Source organism: Vulpes lagopus, chromosome 18, assembly GCF_018345385.1.
Source record: "Vulpes lagopus strain Blue_001 chromosome 18, ASM1834538v1, whole genome shotgun sequence".
Taxonomy (NCBI): Eukaryota; Metazoa; Chordata; class Mammalia; order Carnivora; family Canidae; genus Vulpes; species Vulpes lagopus.
In genome coordinates, this window is record NC_054841.1 from 42,867,728 (window position 1) to 42,892,057 (window position 24,330).

Consider the following 24,330-nt stretch of genomic DNA (forward strand, 5'->3'; position numbering starts at 1 on the left):
GTTAATTGACCTACTTTCTTTTTTTTTTTTTTTTTTTTTTGGTCTTCTTTCCCATGCTTACCCAATCATCAAGCTACATTACTTAATCTTTGCATATTCCGACTTTTTTTTTTCAGTGAAACTAAAGCTGTAAATTCCTCAATTAATGTTTGTTAGACACTTATAGGCTTTCTAGCAATGCCTCAGCTACCATAAAGAGGGCAAATCCAGGGAGACATAGCCACAAAATTTTATTTATTTTATTTTTTATTTTTTAAGATTTTATTTATTTATTCATGAGAGACACAGAGAGAGAGAGGCAGAGACACAGGCAGAGGGAGAAGAAGGCTCCCTGCAGGGAGCCTGATGCAGGACTCAATCCCAGGACTCCAGGATCACACCTTGAGCTAAAGGTAGATGCTCAACCACTGAGCCACCCAGGCCTCCCTGATTTATTTTATATAAGTCAAGTAGGTCTAAGAAATATCAGCAAACATTTTTGCTAGTCATTTCCAAAACCAGATATATCACAGACATGCCATTTGATTTTGAAGAGCACTAATAAACCCCCCAAAATAGTGCCAACAGGCTAGATGATAATTGCTGTTCTTGCTGACTTTTTCTTGCCTGCAAGCTGGCTTCCCCAAGCTGGCTCTCTAAGTTCAATTTTTTTATCTCAAGCTATTAACTTTTCCTTTATATGGATCATACATAAGTATTTTTCTATACAGTAACAACTTACAAATTACTGTTTCATTCAACTCCTAAATGAGTAACTTCTGAAGACTTCACTTTCCTTGTTTGAGACTTGAGTCCATCCTGATGCTGACTTCATAAACATTGTCATGGATAGTCATGTTACCACAAAAATTAGAGTTCACAACCCTAAGTTTGAGGCTCACTGGCCTGAGGAATTGCCTAGAAAATCTAAGATTCCAAATTGTAATTCTAATAAAATATATTGTTAAATCAAAAAAAAATGCAAGAAAAGAGAAACTAAGGAGCAAACACCAGATAAGACAAATAAAGAACAAGTGGCAAAATGGTAGATTAAAATCTGGCAATATCAATAATTACAATAAAAAAAAATTAAAATTTAAATTTAAAAAAAATAATTACAATAAATATAAATGAATCATATACGTCAATGTTTAACCAACTGAGTCACCCAGGCACTCTGATTTCAGTACATTTTTCTCATTTAGCTTCCAGTTTCCCAGAAGTAAAGACAGGGACACCTGGGTGGCTCAGTCAGTTAAGCATCTGCCTCCAGCTCGGGTCCTGATTCCAGGGTCCTGGATTAAGCCCCATGTTGGGCTTCCTGCTCAGCAAGGAGTCTGCTTTTCCCTTTGCCTCTGCCTCTCCCCCCAGCTCATGCTGGCATGCTCTCTCTCTCTCTCTCGCTCTCTCATAAATAAATAAATAAATACATAAATACATAAATACATAAATACATAAATACATAAATACATAAATAAATTCAATCTTTAAAAAAGAAATGAAAACATAAAAGATTATAGATATATAAAGAAATACAAGAGTTCTCTTATGGTTCTTTTATATTCTTTTTTAAAAAGTAAAACAATACTTCCTTGATAACAAACTCTCTCATTGGGAAAATAAGATCTATCCCAAAAGTTCCAAGTTCAAGTCCATAGTAAACTTAGCATGATCCTAGGATCCTATTCTTGCTATGCAGCTTCCTATCAGCTAACAGAACAATAACAACAAAAAATTAGTTTCAAGGACCCAGAAAGTGAGTGTTATCTTTGCATCACCTGGGAGAGAGTTCTCAAACCTCAGTCTTCATGTTTTTTTGTTGCTTTGCTTTTTGTTGAACACCCTCTGGCTGTTCTGCTGGCTCCCATGGGAAATGTGCTCGGCAGTGCCCTCTCTCATGTTTCTGACAATTTTACTGTGCATAGAGGCAGAGCTGCAGGCTGAGGATCCCAAGGACTGAGATTAAACCAACCATTCATTATCTTCTTCACCCCTGCCTGTAAAATAAGGAAACCTCCTCAATGACAGGTCCTGGCTGAGGGTGATGTTTCCTGGATCATATATATTTTTCTTAGCTGGATGCCAGAGCTAAAACATCCAAAGAACACTTGCAGGGAAAAGTCCCTGTGTTTGCTTGCTTTGCTTTCTAATTCTTTCTCATCAAGATTTGAAGTGTCAGGGTTGAGAATAAGCAAACCCAACAACAACCAGGAAAATCAGCTGGTGAGGCGCATTGGCTGGGCCTGCAGGTTAGAAGGCCCTCCAGAGGTGGTGACTTTCTGATTCTTATTTGCATCCTCAGTGTGTCGTTCCTTCTTTTTCCTTACCTTTCCCAGTCTGGCTTCGCAACAAAGGCCCAGAATTGAGGGCTGTTCTGAGTGTAGGTCCCAAGATAAGCAGAGATGTGATCCAACCATTTTCTCTATATCCTAAGGAAAGAGAAATATAAATTCAGATTCATGGAAAATTCTTCTGAGGCAAAGAAAGAAAAATGCTGGTGTGGAACATGCATTCTTGGAGCTGTTATGTTATGACCCATGGTGTTCATGCACTGCTCTAGATGTTACTTAAATGGCCAAACAACAAAATAAAACCACAGTATCTAAACTAATTACAGTTTCTAAATGGTGGTGATATTGAGGTCTGGGATATTATTTGAGTTCTATCATGCAAATATAAATAAATATGTTTTGTTTAATTAGACAGTAGTATTATTTATGTTTCTATCCCAGGACTGGGGCAGGGAAAATCCAAGATGAGCCTGAAGCATCATGGGGACCATTAGATAAGGAAAAATTTGGAGAAGATGGGGACATGTCAAAAGGCATAGGAACCAATTTGAAAAAGTTCCTAATGACCAAAGCTGAAATAATAACAAAATAAATAACAAGATAAATAACAGTAATGTTGGATTATAACCTGTAGAATAAAATAAGCATCCACGGGTACATATTGATATAAGCAACTGAGTTTTAAAAATCAGTAAATAAGGATGCCTGGACAGCTCAGTGGTTGAGCGTCTGCCTTTGGCTCAGGTCATGATCCCAGGGTCCTAGGATCGAGTCCCACATTGGGCTCCCCACAGGGAACCTGCTTCTCCCTCTGCCTATGCTCTGTGTCTCTCTGTGTGTCTCTCATGAATAAATAAATAAAATCTTAAAAAAATAAAAATAATAAAAATCACTAAATAATTAAGTAAATAAGGGAGAAAGAACAGCTCTTCCTTACAGAAGAATTCTAATTAATACATGTAGAAGGCATGAGGAAAACTGAAAACTGCCATGAGATAGCTACTGTGACAACTGTCTGAGGGACCAATGAATGCTAAAACCAGTCAGCAAAACTCTGAGGAAAAACAGGGTATTTGCAGTCTTCAGTATCCCTGCCAAGATGTTCATTAATTCCAAACAGGAAATAGTGATTTTACAGTGAACAAATCCAGTAAATGCCACTTTGATCAAGAGATCAAAAGGAACATTACCCTTAAGAGGATATGTCGGCATGATGTCCCCCAGGTCAAGGCACCAGGGAAGGCACAATGACACCAGCGGTAGGTATCACCTCCAGCTGATCCCGAGACAAACCCAAATTAAGGAATATGCTACTAAATAACTGATCTGTATTTCTCAATAATGTCAAAGTCAGGGAAGACAAGGAGAGACTGAAGAACTGTCACAGATTTGAGGAGTTGAGGATATGGGACATGCAGATGCAAAAGTGGGGAAACTGCTCAAGTTCAAATAATGTCTGCAGTTGGTTAATAGTATTGTACCAATATCAATTTCTTAAATTTGATACAGTTATGTAAGGTGTTACTGTTAGGGGAAGCTGGGAGAATGTAAATGGAAACTCTGTTATTTTTGCAACTTTTCTCCAAATCTAGAATATATATATATATATTTTTTTTAATAAAAGGACAGAATAAGGGGCACCTGGCAGCTCAGTTGGCTAAGCATTTGACTCTTGGTTTTGGCTCAGGTCGTGATCTCAGGGTTGTGAGATCAAGCCCCAGCCAGACTCCATGCTCAGCAGTGATCTGCTTGAGATTCTCTCTCCCTCTCTCTCTCTGCCCCTTCCCTTCACTCACATGAGTATGCTCTTTCTCTCTCTAAAATAAAGAAATAAATCTTTAAAAAAAATTTTCTATAAAAAAGGACAGAATACATTTGAAAGCAGGTCACTTTTATGCTCCACAAAGAGTTTACCTTTAAAGTTCAGAATGATCTGGTTTCATAGGCACTTATGGACTTAGGGTGTGTAGAGAGAAGTAGACTTGTGTGTCTATGGAGAAAGAATAAAAAATCAGCTGTCAAGGTAACTGAGATTTCTTTCTTGCTTTGCTCCTTGATGACTCGGTATTAATAGGTTGTGGTTTCCCAGGTTTGTACAAATGAACTCCTAGATCGTATTACGAATAATCACAATTCTTTGCATGGGGTAATGTAGCTCATATGATACTTTGTTCTAAAACATAAAGCAAGTACAAAAACTAGTTGGTGTGAATGTTGTTGACTTGAAATCAAATATTGTGTTTACCCTATGACTTCTCTGGCCTCCTGTTGAGCACCAATGTCCTCAGAGCAGATCTAGAAAGACTATATCCCTTAATACAAGGCTTTGGTAATAGGGATCCAACTGATGGGAAAGAAAACAGGAAACAAGGGATATTCCCATTCTGACTAAACTCTCAGGACTTTCTGAGACTAAAAATAAAATTTCAAGTAACCAGAAAGGTTTGCAGGTCATCCTGGTTATGAAAATCACAGCAACCAGGGGATCCCTGGGTGGCGCAGCGGTTTGGCACCTGCCTTTGGCCCAGGGCGCGATCCTGGAGACCTGGGATCGAATCCCACATCGGGCTCCCAGTGCATGGAGCCTGCTTCTCCCTCTGCCTATGTCTCTGCCTCTCTCTCTTTCTCTCTCTGTGACTATCATAAATAAATAAAAAATTAAAAAAAATCACAGCAACCAATAATTGCTAGGAAGTTTGGATGGTGCCTTTTGTATTGCATCAATGAAACAGCTGAAAAGAGCAGAATATTCTCTATTTATACTTTAAAAAAAAAAGTTTTTATTTTTTTTTTAGGTAATCTCTACATATAACATGGGGCTTGAACTCATAACCCTGAGATCAGGAGTTGCATGCTTTACCAACCAGGCCAGCCAGGCACCCCTACTTCTATTTTTTGTGTGTTTTAAAAAGAAACATGTATTGAGGTACTTGTGTGGCTCAGTCGGTTAAGCATCCAAGTGCTGATTTCAATTTGGGTCATGATCTCAGGGTCTTGAGATTGAGTCCCATGTTGGGATTCTTTCCCTCTCCCTCTGTCCCTTCACCCCCACTCTCATGCACTCTCTCTCAAAAATAAATAAATAAATAAATAAATACATACATACATACATACATACATACAATAATTTGTTTTTTTAAAAAAAGAAAAAGATGCATTTTTTAATTTGAATTCAATTAATTAACATATAATGTATTATTAGTTTCAGAAGTAGAAGTCACTGATTCATCAGTCTTATATAACACCCAGTGCTCATTACATATGTGCCATCCTTAATGAACATCACCCAGTTACCCTAGCCCCTAACCCCCTCCCCTCCAGTACCCGCAGTTTGTTTCCTATGATTAAGAGTTTCTTATGGTTTGTCTCCCTCTCTGATTTAATGTTTTATTTTTTCCTCTTTTCCCTACAATTCTCTGAAACATGTATTTTCAAGAAAATTGTATTATTAACAACAGGGGCTATATGTTCTTTCTTAATCTATGAAGAATAACACTGGTCGAGTAGGGAAAAAAATGGCTCCAGCCAGGACCACCATGAACATTGTGCATATTGTGCAAGGCAAAAAAGGCACCCAGTGAGGCTGAAATCCATCCATAGTTGCATTACTATGCACCTATATCCACCTAAAGGAAAGGATGCCTTTTCCTAATTACACAAAGGTGCTGATTAGGCTAGTGTTAGCTTAACAGTATCTGTGACCATTGAGGCAAATAGATTGGGAAATACACGTTTGTCATGGCAAAAGGGGTTTTGATGACCTATAACTATTGAAAATTCTTTACTGTTTTATGGTAGATATTCCTTTCTAAATTTCTTGTTCTGTTGAGAAAATGAAGCTCTCTGCCATCCCACTATCACCACCTGTGTATCCTTCAGAATTGTCCTATATACATACAAATATATATATGTATGTGGGTATACACACACGTACACATACATGTATATTAATTAACACAATTGGCAGCTCACTATTATATCCTTTGCTTTTTTTTATCTTTTGCTTTTCAAAAAACATTTAAATATATCCTTTTTATTATTCTCTTTTTCTCTTTTTAAAGATTTTATTTATTTATTCATGATAGACACAGAGAGAGAGGCAGAGACATAGGTAGAGGGAGAAGCAGGCTTCATGCAGGGAGCCCAATGCAGGACTCGATCCCGGGACTCCAGAAACACGCCCTGGGCTAAAGGCAGGTGCTAAACCGCTGAGCCAGCCAGGCATCCCACCTTTTCATTATTCTGATAAAATATACATAATATAAAACCTACCATTTTAACCATTTTGAAGTATACAGTTCAATGGCATTAAACACATTCATATTGTTGTCCAACCCTAACCACCATCTATGTTCACAGCTCTTTCATCATCCCAAACTGAAACTGTCCCCATTAAACAATAACTCCCCACATCCCCATCCTCCTATTCTCTGCTGACCGCCATATTACTTTCTGTCTCTATGAATTTAACTATTCCAGATACCTCACATAAGTGAAATTGTAAACTATTTGTCCTTGGTGTCTGTCTTATTTCACTTAGCATAATGTCCTCAAGGTTCATCTATGGTGTAGTGTGTATCAGAATATCATTGATTGTCAGGTTGAATAATATTCCACTGTGTGCATATACCACACCCTATTTATCCATTCATCTGTCAGTGGACACTTGGTTTGCTTCGACATTTTTGGGTATTGTGAATTATGCTGCTGTGAACACAGGTATACAAGTATCTCCTCAAGACCCTGCTTCCAATTCTTTTGGGTGTGTCCAGAAACAGAATTGCTGGATCATATGGTAATTTTATTTGTAAGTTTTTGAGGAATGACCATAGTGCTTTCCAGAAGTTGCACCATTTTAGATTCCCAACAGTGCACAAGGGTTCTAATTTCTTCACAACCTTGCTAATACCTGTTATTTCTGTTGTTGCTTTTTTTAAATAGTAGCTATCTTTATAGCTGTGAGATGGTATTTCATTGTAGTTTTGATTGCATTTCCATAATAATTAGTGATATTGAACATTGTTTCATGCGTTTATTGGCTATTTGTATATCTTCTTCAGAGAAATGCTTTTCCTGCATTATCTGTTGAAAAGACTGTCCTTTCCCAGGGTGCCTGGGTTAAGTGCCCAACTCTTGATTTCAGGTCAGGTCATGATTTTGGGGTCTTGAGATCGAGTCCCATGTTTGGCTCTGGGCTTGGCACAGAATCTGCTAGAAATTCTCTCTCTCCTTGTCCCCTTACCCCTCCCCTACTTGCATGCTCTCATTCTCTAAATAGATAATTAAATAAAATCTTAAAAAAAAAAAAAAAAAGACTGCCCTCTCTCTATAATAAGGTCTCGGCACCTTGATTGAAAATCATTTGACCCTACACATGAGGGTTTATTTCTGAGCTTTGTATTTTATTCCATTGGTCTATATGTCTTTCTGCTGTATCATACAGTCTGGATTAGCATAGCTTTGTAGAGAGTTCTGAAATCATGAAGCTTTCAAGCCCTCCAACTTTGGTTTCAAACAATTTCAAGATTGTTTTAGCTATTTGGAGTCCCTTGAGATGTAAGAGTAGATTTTTGTATTTCCACAGAAAATGTCATTGGGATTTTGATAGGGATTACATTGACTCTATCACTTTGGGTAATATTAACATTTTAACAATAATTAAGTCTTGCCATCTATGAAAACAGAATGTCTTTCCATTTATTCACGTCTTCTTTAATTTTTTTAGAAATATTTTGTACTAAAAAAAAGAAATATTTTGTACTTTTCATTGTGGATGTCCTTCATCTCCTTGGTTAAGGTAATTCCTAGGTATTTAATTTTTTTGATGCTACTGTTAATGGAATTATTCTCCTCATTTCCTTTTCAAATTGTTTTTTGTTCATGTACAAAAATGCAACTGATATTTGCATGTTGATTTTGTATCCTGCTCCATCTCTTGCTTTTTAGTTTTATAGGGTTTTTTTTTTTTTTTTTTTTGGACAAACATCTTTAGATAAGAAATCAAATAAATAGATGGGGTAAAAAAAATATGGTAGCAACTTCACACAAGGGTATGAGACCAAACTTAGAATTACTTGCTCAAGCTATTCAGAATGGAACAGAATTCTTTAAGTGTTCACAATTAGCACAGAAAATATCTGGTTATAGTACTTGTTTTTAAATAGAAATTTACTAGTTTACAGTAGGATCCCCCTTGTTACAGGAGAACACTCCCCACCCCCTTGGTATACAGCCTGAAAAGCTAGGAATGCAAATGTTAATGTAATATAAACTTTTGTTTACAATTCCAGAATTACAACTTCATATAGTATAACTATGAACAAGTTCACTTACCTTTGGTTTACTGTCTGAGGGAAAGGTAATATAAGAACATAACCTGTCACTTTGGTCTCAGCCTCCCATTTTAAAAAACATGGATCCAGGATTATAGATTTATAGCAGAATTACTATTCCCAGTCTTTGACAGAAGCTGGGATGTGGCATTTGGCACAGCAAAAGCTATTTGCTTTGGCTTCTTGGATAGTGCTATGTATACTGCCTAAATGGTTTCATTACAACATCTCTAGATGTATAGAAGCCCATGTACATGCATCAACTTCATTCCCTACTGCAGAAACTTTTACTTTTAAATCTGTTTACCAAAATCTTGACAATGACATTGGTTCCAGATTTTGACATCAAGATCAAGCTATCTGAACGAGTAAAGTCAAAAGTTCATTCTTAATTTCTAGAATTTTCAGGGTTATAAAGAGTTTATAAATAACACTATTCACAAGCAAATAATACTGACCTGTTGATAATCATAAGAAACTGAATATATTGTTTTGAAAAATATAAGGAATTTCATTAGGTTTAGATAAATTCAGACTACAATAAAACTTTTCCAGACTATTTAATCAAGATACTTAAAATGTACACATTCTGAGAATACCCCATTATAGTGACATTATTTCTGAATTTTTCTGCATTCAAATTAAAAGGTGTTCTTCCCAAGAAACTGTATTTTTCTGTCAAATGACCTTGATTAGATAGGCAAATTAGGTTCATACAATAGATTTATTAGGACGCCTGGGTAGCTCAGTGGTTGAGCATCTGCCTTCAGCTCAGGGCATGATCCTGGAGTCCCGGGATCGAGACCCGCATCGGGTTCTCTGCAGGGAAACTGCTTCTCCCTCTGCCTATGTCTCTGCCTCTCTCTCTCTCTCTCTCTCTCTCTCTGTGTCTCATGAATAAACAAATAAATCTTTTAAAAAAAAAGGATTTACTGCAAACTTTATGTATAAATCATAGACATCAGTATAGAAGTTCATTATTTCATCTTCTTGCCTTATGTCACAAAGCATAATAAATCTCATCTGACCTGCAGTAACAAACGCTGAAACAAACCACTCATTGAACTTGTTCACAGTCTTCAAGTACACATTGACAGCCATGTGTACTCATCTATGAGGTGGAGAAGAGCATGAGCTATGAGTTGGTTCAGATGACCATGATTGTCTTTGGATTCTGCTTTTCTAGCTGGCAAAATTCCATTTCGAAAACTGGATTATCATGGTGGCCAAAAATTATGAAGGAGAAGCTTCCAGACATTTTCTTCAATATATAGCTCCTGTAGGGAGAAGCCAACAATAGAAATAGCCAGTCACTTCCCTCCATCCCTTGCTTTTTAAAATATATGTATTGAGACTTTTTCACACAACCAATATTTAGACATACCTCTTCATACCTTGGATAGCTTTTCATTATGTGGATATTCTAGGCCAGAGACCAAACCCTGCCAGTTTTCACACCTGAGCTGAGAATAGTTTTAAAGTAGTACCTTCATAGTAACTTCTATTCTGACTTTAGGCCCACAAAGCCTAAAATACCATCTGACCTTTTAGGAAAAAAATTGTTAATTCTCATTCTAAAATTCTACAGTCGGCCAGTAGCCTACTGAAAGGCCATTTGGAACTGTTTTCAATCCTCTAAATTTCTATCAATAAGAGGGTATGGTATGGGTAAGGGAATTCACATAGTCAGAGCTAGTGTTAGGGCTAGAATGCGTGCTAAAATGAATATAGACATAGAGGATGTTGAGTGTCGTAAGGGCTGTTTGGTGAGAAGTTTTATGGGGTCTGCGTTGGGTTGTAGAAGACCATAGGGAGCCTACCACATTAGTTGCTTTACAAAGTTGTGTATATCCTAATACTTTTTTTTTTTTTTTTTTTGATATCCTAATACTTTTTGTTCTCCTAGTGTTAAGGAGCCCCGGTGAGAAGGATTGGTATGATGAGTGAAAGGATGTTAAGTATAAACATCATATTAGGGAGAGCAATTGAACCTCTGAGAATAAAGGTTTAAGTTTTAAGCAATTACCGGGCTCTGCCACCCTAACAAGCCCTTCTCTTGAGCGTAAATTAAGATAAACAAGTTAGATTAAGATAATATTATCTGTTAGTTTTAAGGCACTTTAATAAAGTGGGCCTTATTTCTCTTGTCCTTCTGTTCTGGGAGAAATTATTTAGTAGATAGAAATGGACCTGGATTACTCTGGTCTGAATTCAGATCACGTAGGACTTTAATCGTTGAGCAAATGAACACTTAACAGCTGCTGCACCATTAGGATGTCCTGATTCAAACATTGAGGTCGTAAACCCCATTGTCGAAATGAACTCTCAAGTAGGATTACACTGTTATTCCTAGGGTAAGTTGTTCCATTGATCAAAATTTTTGGATCAATAAATGATAAGATATTTTGACTTGTAAGTCTAGGTTTTTATTACTCAGAGTTTATTTTGTTCCCTCAGGTCACCGCAACCTAAATTGCTAGCCCATAAGAGAAAATTGTTATCCCTGATCAGTTGAATTAAGTCAATCTATTTGGGTTAGTTAATTAAAGCTCCACAGGGTCTTCTCATCTTATTATTTTATCCTTGCCTCTTCACGGGAAGGACAATTTCACTGATTGGAAGTAAGAGACCGTTAAACCCTCATGTGGCCATTTATACGAGTCCTTATTTAGAGAACAAATACTTATGCTACCTTTGCATGGTCAGGATACTGCGACCCTTTAACAAATGTCACTGGGCAGGCAGTGCCTCTGATACTGGAAATGCTGGAGGTGATGTTTTGGTAAAGAGGGATGGTTTATGTTTGCCAAATTCCTTTTACTTCTTTTAATCTTTCCTTAGTCAAATACCAGTGTTGAATTAACAATGAGTTTGATAAGTGTTTTATTGTTGGATTAGTTTTATCTTGTCATTAACTGTCAGTGGTTATCTGTTCTGATGTAAGCTTATGCAAGAAGAAATAATTGTTACTCATGTTAGTATTATTGTTTCTATTATTAAATAAATTAACCTAGTATCATGTTAGGAGCTGGCTAAATATTTTTGGTATTAAATTAGGTTCATTGTTGAGCTTTCTTAATTGATGGCTGCTTTTAAGCCTACTATGGTATTATTTATTCTTACTCTCTAAACAAGGTTGTATCCTTTTTTCTGGAAATCTGTACCCTTTTAGATATATTTTAAACTTACATTAGAATTTTAGGATTTTTTAGGTAAGTTTAAAGTTGAACTGAAATTCTGTTCTGGGTAACCAGCTATTGCCAGGCTTGTTAGGCTTTTCACCTCTATCTATAAATCTTCTCACTGTTTTGCAACCTAGATGAGTTCATCCCAGTGGATTGTTCATAGGTAGCTCATCTGGTTTCAGAGGGTTTAGCTTAAGTTCTCTGTTAAATTATTCTAGTAATAATAGTAATTCATTATGCAAAAGGTAAAAGGGATAATCTGTGCTGTTTATGACTTTTAAGATTTCTTTCACCATTCCCTTATGGTATTTTCTCTATAGCTCCAATTAAATTTTCTATCTCCTATACTTTTATAATGTAACTGAATGTTTTGTTTGGTTATCTTATGAGAATTTTATTTGTAATTGTATTTTATTTGTAATTTTATTTGTCTGGGCTAGCCTTAGTTCAAAGTGGTCATTCCTACATGAAACCTTCTGGGTGTGAGGTGCCTGGGTGGCTCCCGCAGTTAAGCATCTTCCTTCAGCTCAGGTCATGATCCTGGGGTCTTGGGACCGAGCTCTGCATCGGGCTCCCTGCTCAGTGGGGAGCTTGCTTCTCCCTCTCCTGTTGCCCCTGTTTGTTCTCTCTCTTTAAAAACAAAACAAAACAAAAAAGAAATCTTCTGGGTGTAAGCCAGATGCTTTATTTAAGCTACACTTTGATTTACCCAAGCACGCTTTCCAGTATGCTTACCTTGTTACAACTTATCTCCTCTTGTGTTTTAGTGCTTTTAATATGTTTAGGTTTTATTACTTGAGGAGGGTGTTGGGCAGTATGTGCGTGCTTCATGGCCCAATTCACTTAAGCTCTCAATTCTTAATTTACTACTAAATCCACCCTTGGTTTTTAGTTTCATAAAAACTTCTGTAGGGTGTTCTTATATAGAAAATGTAGCCCATTTCTTCCCACCCCATGGGTTACACCTCTATCTAACTTCTTTATGTATAATGATTATGCTTACTTTTTTTTCCTTTTAAGGGTTTGCTGAAGATGGCAGTATATAGACTGGATTAACAAGGGGTGGTGAGACTTATCAGGGTCTATTGATTATAGAACAGGTTCCTCTAGAGAGAGATAAAGCACCTCCAAGTCCTCTGAGTTTTAAGCTTTTGCTAGTAGTTCTCCGGTGAATTATAAATGACTTACGTTTAGGGCTAAGCATAGTGCGATATCTAATCCCAGTCTGGGACTTAGCTGTAGTCAGAAATGTTAAAGTCACTTTCATAGTATATTTTTATAATAACTGTAGTTTTTTACAGCTTAGTTAAATTTTAACTTTAGTATATAATCATCTTTAATATGCTTTATCCCGTAGGCCTATTAATGTGGGTTAATTGTATGCCTACGGTGGGCTGGCGCAAAATTTACCAACGCTTTTTAATATAGCTTTGTTGAACTTTCACTCATGGCTTAATTTTTATCACTGTGGTATCCTGTGGGGTGTGGTTGAGCATGGCATCATGAGCTACGTTATTCAGGGTGCTTGATACCTGCTCTTTTCAATCATTTATGATTTGGAAGGCATTTTCACCGGGGTGCAGAGGCTTGCATGTGTAATCTTATTAAGAACTAATATGAAGGCCAGGACCAAACTTTTATGTTTATGGAGTCTTATGACTCATCTAGGCATAGTGCCTTGCTTTATTAATTAAACTACATTAACAGGTACTGTTTGTTAAAATTTGGCTTTATATTTTACGGTGTTAATTTACGTTACTTGTGAAATTTAAGTATTGGTTGTTTTGGGTTTACATGATGAATATATTCAATAGGTGGGAGGTAGACTGAAAGATTATCTATAGATAGATCGTAAAGTATTAGGCCTGTGTTACTATTGATTATTTGACTGGGATTATTTAGTCTATTATGTAAAATTTGTAGACATCTTAACCTTATACATGTTGAATATATTTAGTCCTGTTTTGGGGGTTTGGCAGGACAACAATTAGTATTTGTATACCTTTTAAGATTATGGGAAGTAAGGAAACTACAAGTTATTTGACTGTGTCAAGACCTTTAGTCATAACTGAGTGATACCAGTCCCCCCCACCCCACCAACCAAAATTTTAAAATACCAAATGTATGACATCACAGTTACGTGTAATCATGGGCTTATTAGTCATTAGTCCATCCAGATGTCCTATTTGAGAAGATTAGCAGGATAGGAGTAAAAAATTATTATATTCATGAGGTAAGAACCAGATGCCAGGTATAGTTTCAGTATAGAAACCCCCACATTTATATGGACCTGGAGCAAGAAGAGGAATACTTCCCACAAGGTTGCTGGTTTCTCAAGGCTTGCTGACTAAGCTCTTCTGGACTAAGTGAAGTGCATTATTGCTCTGAAATATTGCTGAGAATTAATTTTGACTTACAAGTCCCTATGTAAAATTAATAATTACATGGACATGCTTATATGCAAGAGGCATACCATTAATGCACGATAATACACATGGGGGGGTCCTTTTGTATGTATTATTATACATGGAATATATATGCCCAATGTGGGGCTCAATCCCAGGACCTGGAGATCATAACTTGAGCCAGGCAGACACTTAACCATCTGAACCACCCAGGTACCCCAATGCCTTTTTTTTTTTTTTTTTTTGACAAATAATGGAAAATGGCCCTGGAAAGAAATCACAGCCATTTATTTCTTATCAGCTGTGCCTCTTCCCTATATGCTTCCAGTGTAAATACTTTTTTTTTTTTTTTTAAGATTTTATTTATTCACGAGAGACACAGAGACAGAGAGAGAGAGGCAGAGACACAGGCAAGAGGGAGAAGCAGGCTCCATGCAGGGAGCCGGATGTGGGACTCGATCCCAGGTCTCCAGGATCACGTCCTGAGCTAAAGGCAGATGCTTAACCATTGAGCAACCCAGGCATCCCCAGTGTAAATTACTAATCTTTCTAAATTTTGCTGTCCCATTGTTGAATTCCTTTCATCGTAAGTTAGCTTAAGCACTTTTCCTTTTATCTTTTTTAAAGATTTTATTTCTTCGAGAGAGAGAAAGTGAAAGACACAACATGAGCAGTGGGGAGGAGCTAAGTGAGAGGAAGAAGCAGACTCCCCACTGAACAGGAACCCCAAAATGAGGCTGGATCCCAGGACCCCGGGATCATGACCTGAGCCAAAGCAGACACTTAATCGACTGAGCCACCAGGCGCCCTGGCTGAGTACTTTTTCATTTATAAACTGCATGTTCTTGACTTTTGCTCATTTTTCTTTCAGGTGGTTAGGTTATTGGTATTTACCAGCTCTTTTGTTTTATAACAGTTCTTTATATATTAAGGCAACTGGGTTTTGTCCTATGAATAGCAAACTTTTTTCCAAGTTTTTCATTTTCAAAGACTTTTTAAAAAAGGAATTTCCCCTAAATAGACTTTACATGTACATAAATGTAGCGGTCTTTTCCTTTACTGCTTCTGTATTTTATGTCTTACTTAGGAAGATCATCCCTATTTGGAGACAATCAAAAACAACCCTCGACTTTTCTTCTGGTACTTTTATGTTTTTAAAAGTACCTTAATCCATCTGGAATTGACTTTGGTGTAAGGAGTAAGGTATGGCTCCAGCTGGCACTCAGCTGTCCCAAAGCCATTTATTGAATAATCCATCTTTTTTTTTTCACTGCTTTGAAATGCCACCTTTCCATATGTATTTGGGTCTATTTTGGATCCTCTAATTTGTTCCATTGATCTATCTGTACATTCATATGCTATTTTAAGTTTCTTTAATTAAGTATAGTTTTATAATGCCTTTTATTATTTGGGATGGATAGTCTCCCCTGCTAACCTTCATTTGTAGAATTTTTTTGGCTATCCTTGCATTTTTTACTTTTCTTATGAACTTTAGAATCAGCTTGTCTCATTTAAAAATAGATATTTGCATTGACATTGCATTAAGTTTCCAGATAAATTCAGAGAGAAAAAATATAATATGATTTTTTTCTATTTGAAAAGTGTGTTTTCAATTAAAATTAAAAAAGAAAAGATTCTTTGCCAAAGTTTTAAATTTGAGTTTATTTAGATTCATTTTAATTGACTTTATTTCCCAAGTATTTTGACTTCTGTGGGTATTGTAAGTGGAATTTCTCTTCTATTATTTTCTAACCAGGTCTTTGCCCATCAAAAAGCAATTGTTTTTTTGTATATTAAATTTGTAAGTGGCCACATTACTGAGTTTTCTTACTATTTGCTTTTCAGTTGATTCTCCTGGGTTCCCAGATATGCAAACATATCACCTGCAAATGTTGATCATTTTACTTTCTCATATAAGTGAATCACACTTTTCTTCCAGGATTTGTTGCAGGGCCATGCAAGGAGCTCCTGGGTCTGTCCTGGAAGTCTGTGTCTGCAGCTGAGATATGCCAGCTCCAATGGGCTCTGCTCTCTATTCTGGGTCCCAATGGCTGATTTCCCACCAGCATAAAATTTCACAGAAAATTGTTTTAAGCAGAGGAATGACAGGATTGTATCTGGAGTTAAGATCAAGGATGCACTTTGCCAGGTCACAGAGAGAACAACTTGTTGTCCAAGGGGAAGAGATGGGTTAGCAGAACTGCCCAGCCTTCGTGGTGAGAGCACCCAGCTACAATGCAGCGGCCCACCCTGAGTGCGACTAAGCACTTCATGAGCATTTACTAAATGCCCGATATTGGCCCGGTCGTCCTGGCCTCTTTGTGCTGCGTTCACAGGTGAATGAGTAAGGTGCCCCAGTCTCCCAGGCAGCAGGTGGTGGTGCTGGTGTTGGGACTTGGCTGCTGAATCCCCGTGAGGTGCTGGAAGGACAAAGAAGGAGTCCTGGAAAGGTGAGGTTTGGGGAGGCTGCTGTGTGGCCGGAGAGCCAGCAGGAACAGAGGAGGAGATCTGGTGCGGGGCCCAGGAAATTTAACAAAAATCCCCTACCCCTGGACAAGCAGAGCAGGACTAACTCCATTTTGTGCTACACCCGCCACCTCCCCTATGACCCCCAGATGGCCTGCTTATTGCTTAAGGCGCTGCCCCACCCTAGTCAAGCCGCTGGGCACACCCTTACCCGACACCGGCTCATAACAATGTAACCCTGCCTTGTGCCCGCCAAAACTGCTGCCAATTCTGACCAAAGTAACAGGCCAGCTCAAATGGATACTATAGGGTCAGGTGTAATTCAATCGGCCACCTGCGTGTGGACCGACATGACTGTGCAACTTTCTGCGTATCCCATTGGCCACTGTCCCCTATAAAGCTGCTACGCCTCTTAGTCTCGGGGTCCAAGTCCCTGCTCCGCTGTCGGGTACACTTGGACCCAAGCTTGAGCTTGTAAATAAACCCTCGTGTGTTTGCATTGGTGTCGGCTCCTTGGTGGTTTCTCGGATTCGCAATCTTGGGCACAACACTGGAACTGGAGAAGATTTCCACTCTGCAGAGGTCAAGTGGAAGTCCAGCAAGCAGATGGCACCACAGGACCAGGTCAGAGATTTGGGAAGAGTCTTATTTCCCAGATACATCGAGACTTAAGGCCTGCTTCGCAGTGGGATTTCTGCTGGGTCCTGGGACATCCTTTCTGGAGCCCTGGGGATGGTGAACCCAAGGATCCGGTGTCATCATTCTCCCAACTGGTGTGAGCCTAACCTCTCCACTATCAGCCATCTCCCCTGTGACATGCCCTGGGCGCTGGTCCCTCTGCCACACTGACTTTCTTCACTGCCTACCTGACCACTCTGCTATTCACCAGCTGGGAGACCTTGCTCAAGTTTTTTAACCTCTCTGGGCCTCCATCCCCTCATCTGTAAAATGGGCATGCCAAATACCTCCCTCCACTCCAAGGGTGGTTATGAGGATTGAATGAAGTAACATTAATATACGAATGAGTGCTATCTAAGTGTTTAAGTAAGTTAATGCAAGGAGAGAATTTTGTACGGGACATATTATGAGTTTTAAGGAAGAAGGTCAGTTTTATTTGAGGATGAGACAGTCAAGGACGTCCTTGACTGTCCACTGTGCTGTGGGGAAGCAGGCCATGTGATAATTATCATTTTGTCAGCTTCTTCTATTAGCTATCAGGTCTTCTCCAGTCATTCTTTTCTTATGTTATATATCTTTAGCAGTGAAAAAAAAAACATTTTTATGATGTGTATAATCACATAGAAGTGTGTGTGTGTTGTATGCAATGCATTTTCAGAAACTGAACACACTCCATAGGTAGCACCAGATCAAGAAACAGAACACAAGCAGCCTTCCCGGTCACTCCCCAACCACAGGGGAACCACCATTGAGTGGACTCCTGACTTCGTGGTTGCCTGTTGTTACACTGCCCATAAATGGAATCCCACAGCGTGCACACTGCCAGCTCCAGCTTTTTGGGTTCCATGTTATGTGTGTGAGATCCATTCATGCTGGGGAGCTTAGCAGGAGTATGTTCATTCTCATTGTGTGAATTTTTCTTTCAAGTATTTTCATTGTTATAAAAGGTTGTGTCATGTAAACAAACCACAATGTGTCCATCCTTCTGTTGATGGACAATTGGAGCTGTTTCCAGGTAGAGGACGGTAAAACAGAAGTACTGAGAATATTCTTGCCCATGACCTTGGGTGGCTTCATGCATGCATTTCTCTTGAGTGTACAAACTTGCAAGTGGGATTGCTAGCTCAGAGGGTATGGGTATGATCGGCCTAGGAAACTGTCAAGCAAGTTTCCCAGGTGGTTATACCAACTCACTCCTGCACAGAGTTAGTTAATTTTAAGGACTGAAAACTTTATTTTTTAAATAGTGAAATAATTCCTGTATTTGAATAATTTGAATGAGGCTTAGTATGGCTTGTGTGATCCCAACTGTCTTCATTTTCAGCAGATGATTGTAAAATGCTGCTCAGGGAATATAATTTGCTTTCTATTTACTGGAAGTAAAAGAGAAAGATTAATTTATTAATCTAAGGGCCCAGAGAACAATGGAAACAAGCATTCCTTTTGGAGGGAAGGGGCCAAGTTGGAAACCAACATTTTTGAATCACTCCCCACTATATTAAACTATGAATAATTAACAGAGTGCTAGTGAGAATCTTTGGCTCCAAAGCCAATTTCCTGAGTTCAGGTGCTGGCAGCCCCATCAGCTAGCAGGGCATCCCAGGACAAGGGAAATGACCCCTTGCCTCTGTGTCCTCGTTTGTAAAATGGGAGTACAGTAGCGCCTACGTCAGAGGGTGGTTGTGGGATTGAATGAGATCTTCTGTGTGGAATGCTTAAAGCAGGGAATGGCATATCATACATGCTCAATTAAACACGGGCTATTGTTTTGACATCCTCAAAAGAGTAGTAACCATTGAACATAGGATTCTGGACAAGATGTATTAAAACAAACAATGCTGTTAGTTGCTTTTCCTTATTACCACACAGACCTCTCCCAGCCAGAGCCCGGTTAGTCAGAAATACCTCCCAAGAGAGTAAACACAGCAGGCTGTAAGAGGCCAAGTTTGTTTCAGAGTCTTGCACAAAGGCTCAAGTACTGGTAGCCCAGTCTCTCACTCTCCCTGGCATGGGTTGGGAGGGTGGGGGGGTTGGGGGGTAAGGGGTTGAGGGCAAGTCTGGTGAGCAATGAGTGCAGCCTGCTGCTGGTTGGAAGAGGAGGAAGGTGGCTGCAGGCAGGCCCCAGCCATGGGTGTGCGGCTCTAAGAGCAGAGGCAGAACAGATAGAAAAAGGTTTACAAGCGTCCAGGCACTTCCATGCACTTGGGCCTTGAAAGGGCTCACATCACAGCAGAGAACAAACAGTAACTAATGCTTATGGGATAAACCCAAGGCATGAAGAAAAAGACAAATAACTATCTGCTCTCTGTTTATAAAGTAAGCAATAATTTTTTTTTTTTTTCTGGTAAAGAGAATTCAGGATTCTTCAACACATCAGTCATTAAGGAAAAAAGAAACGGAGGGCAAATCTTTAGATTGGGACACTTGAAAATCATATCACTATTGTAATGTGAGTGCCTTATTTGAATCTTTTTTTTAATTTATTTAATTTATTTATTCGTGAGAAACACACAGAGGCAGAGACATAGGCAGGGGGAGAAACAGGGTCCTTGCAGGAAGCTCAATGTAGGACTCGATCCCAGGACCCCAGGATCATGCCCTGGGCCCAGGATCATGCCCTGGGCTGAAGGCAGAGGCTCAACCACTGAGCCACCCAGGGGCCCCTCCTTATTTGAATCTGATTTAAAATATATATATATATATATTCTTAACAAGGTCAACAGTCTTGGATTTACTCAATAAACTTGCCCCCTCTGTGGAGGCCGAGAAAAATTAAGGCCATCCCACCTAAAGTTTAGCATTAGCACAAGTACAGCCATCTGAGGCCCCTGGGAATAAGAGCTGAACTTTATGGAAAAAAATGCAGAATGTCCTCAAAGTCCTCGGCAAGTAATCCCATATCAGAAAGACAACAGAGCCCACCCCGTGGTAGAAAGTCCCATATTAGAATGAGAATAGAGAAAAAAAAAAAAAAGAATGAGAACAGAGCTCAATGCCCTTGAAAGCCTCATATCAGAATGTAAACAGAACTTGAGAAATTCCTCCACCCCTTCTGAAAATCCCCTAGACCAGCCTATAAAAAACCCAGCTGTAACCCACTTCCGGGTCCAAATCCCTGCTCCCCTGTGTGGGTACACTTGGACCCAAGCTCGAGCTTGCTAATAAACACTCGTGCGCTTGCATTGGTGTTGTCTCCTTGGTGGTTTCTCGGATTCGCAATCTTGGGCACAACATTTGGGGGCTCCTCTGGGATCCAAGAGACCTCCAGGACCCTATCCAGAGGGTTTCACGCTTGGTGAGTGCACTCAACTTTTTCCACCTTTTGAGCGCATATTCTCTGAGAGCTCTAAACTGTACTTTTACCTGTAGGAATTCCAATCTGTATTGGGTCGACATTGGCTTACGCGGATGTGCTGGCAGGCCGTCGACCGGGGGTCTTGAGGAGATGTCCCTTGCCCCCGCCTGGAGGACAGGGTCCTCATCTGTAAGGAGGACGGAGGTCCTCATCTGTAAGGGGAACGGAGGTGCTCATCTGTAAGGAGGGTCGGCTGCCAGGCCTTCGGATTACTTTCTGTTTTGTCTCTGCGGCCACAAGGGAATGTTTGTCTGTGTTACTATGTCCTTGTTAACTGTTTGTGCATTTGTCTGTATTACTATGTCTTTGTTAACTGTCATAAGTGTTTACATAAGGAGAGGGAAATTTCAAACTTACTGCATGTCAGAATGGCCAACCTTTGGAGTGGGATGGCCCCAAGAAGGAACTTTCCACCTACCTACAATCTTGCAGGTTAAGGCCGTGATCTTCAGGGACAAACCGGACGGCCACCCTGACCAGGTGCCCTACATCCTGGTCTGGCAGGATGTGAGCGAGAATTCCCCTCCTTGGCTAAAACCATTTTTACTCCCCATAGCGCACAACTTGGCTGAAGGTAAGGAGAGACTCTGGGTCCACCACCAGACTCTAATGGCAGGTCTCCAGGCTGCCCCGTGCAAGCCTACCAATCTGGCCGAGATATGGTTATGTAAGACAGGGTAAGGACAAGAGTCCAGCAGCCTTCTTAGAGAGAATACTAGGAGAGAAGAGCTTGCAGGACTTATAGTAGCAGAAAGAGTCAATAATAATAATAAAGAAAGTCCGGAAGAGCAACAAACCAAACTAACTGACCGGCAGACCTGAAACCTGGCCAAAATCCTGGCCATAACCATGGATGACCCACAGGAAAGACGGAGTCACCTCAAGAAGCTGGCTTCAGGGACAGGTAAGGAGGATGGCCCTGGTCCCTGTCGGGAGCGCCCTAAGCTGAACAAAAAGCAATGTGTTTTTTGCAAAGAAAAAAGCCACTGGGTGAAAGACTGTCCTAACAAAAGACCTAAGGCCCCTGCCAAGATCTTGAAGATGGAGGACCTGGATGACTAGGGAAGTCGGGGTTTGGCACCCCTCCCCGAGCCCAGGGTAACTCTCAGAGTGGAGGGGCAACCTGTTGAATTCCTAGTGGACACTGGGGCACAACATTCTGTTTTATTACAACCCCAAGGGAAATTGGCAAGCAAGACTTCATGGGTGCAAGGGGCCATGGGCACCAGACAGTACTCATGGACTACCCGAAGAACTGTGGATCTCGGCACAGGCCAGGTATCCCACTCCTTCATGGTCATCCCTGAGTGTCCCTACCCATTGTTAGGTCGAGATTTGCTCACCAAGATGGGGGCACAAATTTGCTTCTACCCCAAAGGGGCAAAAGTCCTAAACAAGGAGGGGCACCCAATTCAGGTGCTTGTCCTGAGTTTAGAAGATGAATATCATCTCCACCAAACGTCCTCAGCCCCAATGACTGACATTGACCCTTGGCTGCGGGAATTTCCCCAAGCGTGGGCAGAAACTGGGGGGATTGGGCTGGCCCGGCACCGACCGGCCATATACATAGAACTAAAGCTGGGGGCAGACCCTGTCAGGGTCCGCCAATACCCCGTGCCTCTCATAGCATGTAGGGGAATCACACCCCACATACGGCGACTACTGGACTCGGGCATATTGAGGCCCTGCCAATCGGCATGGAACACTCCCTTGCTGCCGGTTCAGAGACCACACTCTAACGATTACAGGCCAGTCCAGGACATAATGGAAGTCAACCAGTGAGTAGAGAATATGCACCCTACAGTCCCAAACCCATACACCCTCCTCTATTTAAAAGATGCCTTTTGCACCCAAGAGCCAAGACCTCTTCACCTTTGAATGGACGGATCCTGAGAAAGGCATTAATGGCCAGCTCACCTGGACTCGACCACCACAAGGATTCAAAAATTCATCGACCATCTTCAATGAGGCCTTACACAAAGACTTGGGTGAGTTCCATTCCGAGCACCCTCATTTGATATCCTGTTGGTGGCAGAGGACCAGGACACATGCCTGCGAAGCACCAGGGACTTGCTACAAACCATAGCGCCTCTAGGATACCGAGCCTCAACTAAAAAAAGGCCCAGATCTGCAGAGCAGAGGTGACAAATTAAAGGATGGACAAAAAAATAATAATAATAAAAAATAAAGGATGGACAAAGATGGTTGACGGATGCATGGAAGGAAACTGTCTTAAGGATCCCACAGCCACAAACCGTCTGCCAGGATGGACAGAGGCATTTCCCACCAAACATGAAACAGTACAGACCGTGACCAAGAAACTGCTGGAAGACATCTTACCGAGGTATGGTTTTCCTGTTAAGACTGGATCAGACAACGTCCCAGGATTCATCTCTAAGGTAACACAGGGAGTGGCACTAGTGCTTGGGGCAGATTGGAAATTACATGGTGCATATAGGCCCCAAAGCTCAGGACAGGTAGAGAGGATGAACAGAACATTAAAGGAGACCTTAACTAAATTAGCCCTGGAGACTGGCAGGGACTGGGTGACTCGCCTCCTCTTCACCCTATATAGGGTGAGGAATTCCCCATATAAGATGGGACTGACTCCCTATGAGATCATGGTCGGTCTTCCTCCACCTGTTATCCCCAATTTAAAACCTGAGGTGCTTGCTGAGTTTGATGATCACCAACTCCTTTTCTCCCTCCAAATGTCACAACGAACCCATGAGCAGGTGTGGCCTAAGCTGAGGGCCCTCTACGAGACTGGGCCATCCCTGGCTGGGCCTCCATCGATACCGGCCAGGTGACTGGGTGTATGTGTGGAGATACCAACACCCGATACTTCAACCTCACTGGAAGGGACCCTACATCGTGATCCTGATCACTCCCACCACTCTCAAGGTCGATGGGATTATTCCCTGGGTCCACTACACCCACATCCGGCCAGCTGACCCACACACCGTTCTCAAGGACTTTGTTAAGACTGCACCATTCTCACTTACCCCACTAATGTTGCTTATGCTCTGTCTTCTTCATGCCAGAATCAATCCCCATTAGCCATTTAAAAATGTGCACCCAATTCAGCCTTGCTTTTAAAGTCTTTTAAGGGTTAAAAAGATGGGAGCATCTTAACTGTAGAGAAGCTTTTGCAAGCAAGGGGGGTAGGGTGGGGGTTATGTGCTGCCCCAAATGAGGAGTGTTGCTTCTTTACTGACCACTCAGGAATAGTCCAGGAATCTATGGTAAAAGTCAGAAAAGGTTTGGCTAGACATAAACGGGAGCGAGAACAGCAACAACGTTGGTTTGAATCATGATTTTAATCATTCCCACTGGCTCAGTCTGAGACCAACCTGGACCCATGATTGGGTCCTTCCTTAGGTTCCTCTGAGAGGGGGAAATGTGGAGGCTGAGAAAAATTAAGGCCATTCCACCTAAAGTTTAGCATTAGCACAAGTACAGCCATCTGAGGCCCCTGGGAATAAGAGCTGAACTTTATGGGAAAAAATGCAGAATGTCCTCAATGTCCTCAGCAGGTAATCCCATATCAGAAAGACAACAGAGCTCAGAATTGCCCTCTTCGGAGAATCCCATATCAGAAAGACAACAGAGCCCACCCCCGTGGTACAAAGTCCCATA

General features: G+C 40.4%; 2 pseudogenes; one reads left to right on the plus strand and one right to left on the minus strand.

Annotated features, from left to right (window-relative positions):
* Positions 1–9,243: 9,243 nt before the first annotated feature.
* LOC121477873 lies at positions 9,244–9,860 on the minus strand (annotated as a pseudogene).
* Positions 9,861–21,849: 11,989 nt separating this feature from the next.
* On the plus strand, positions 21,850–24,157 carry LOC121477965 (annotated as a pseudogene).
* Positions 24,158–24,330: the final 173 nt, after the last annotated feature.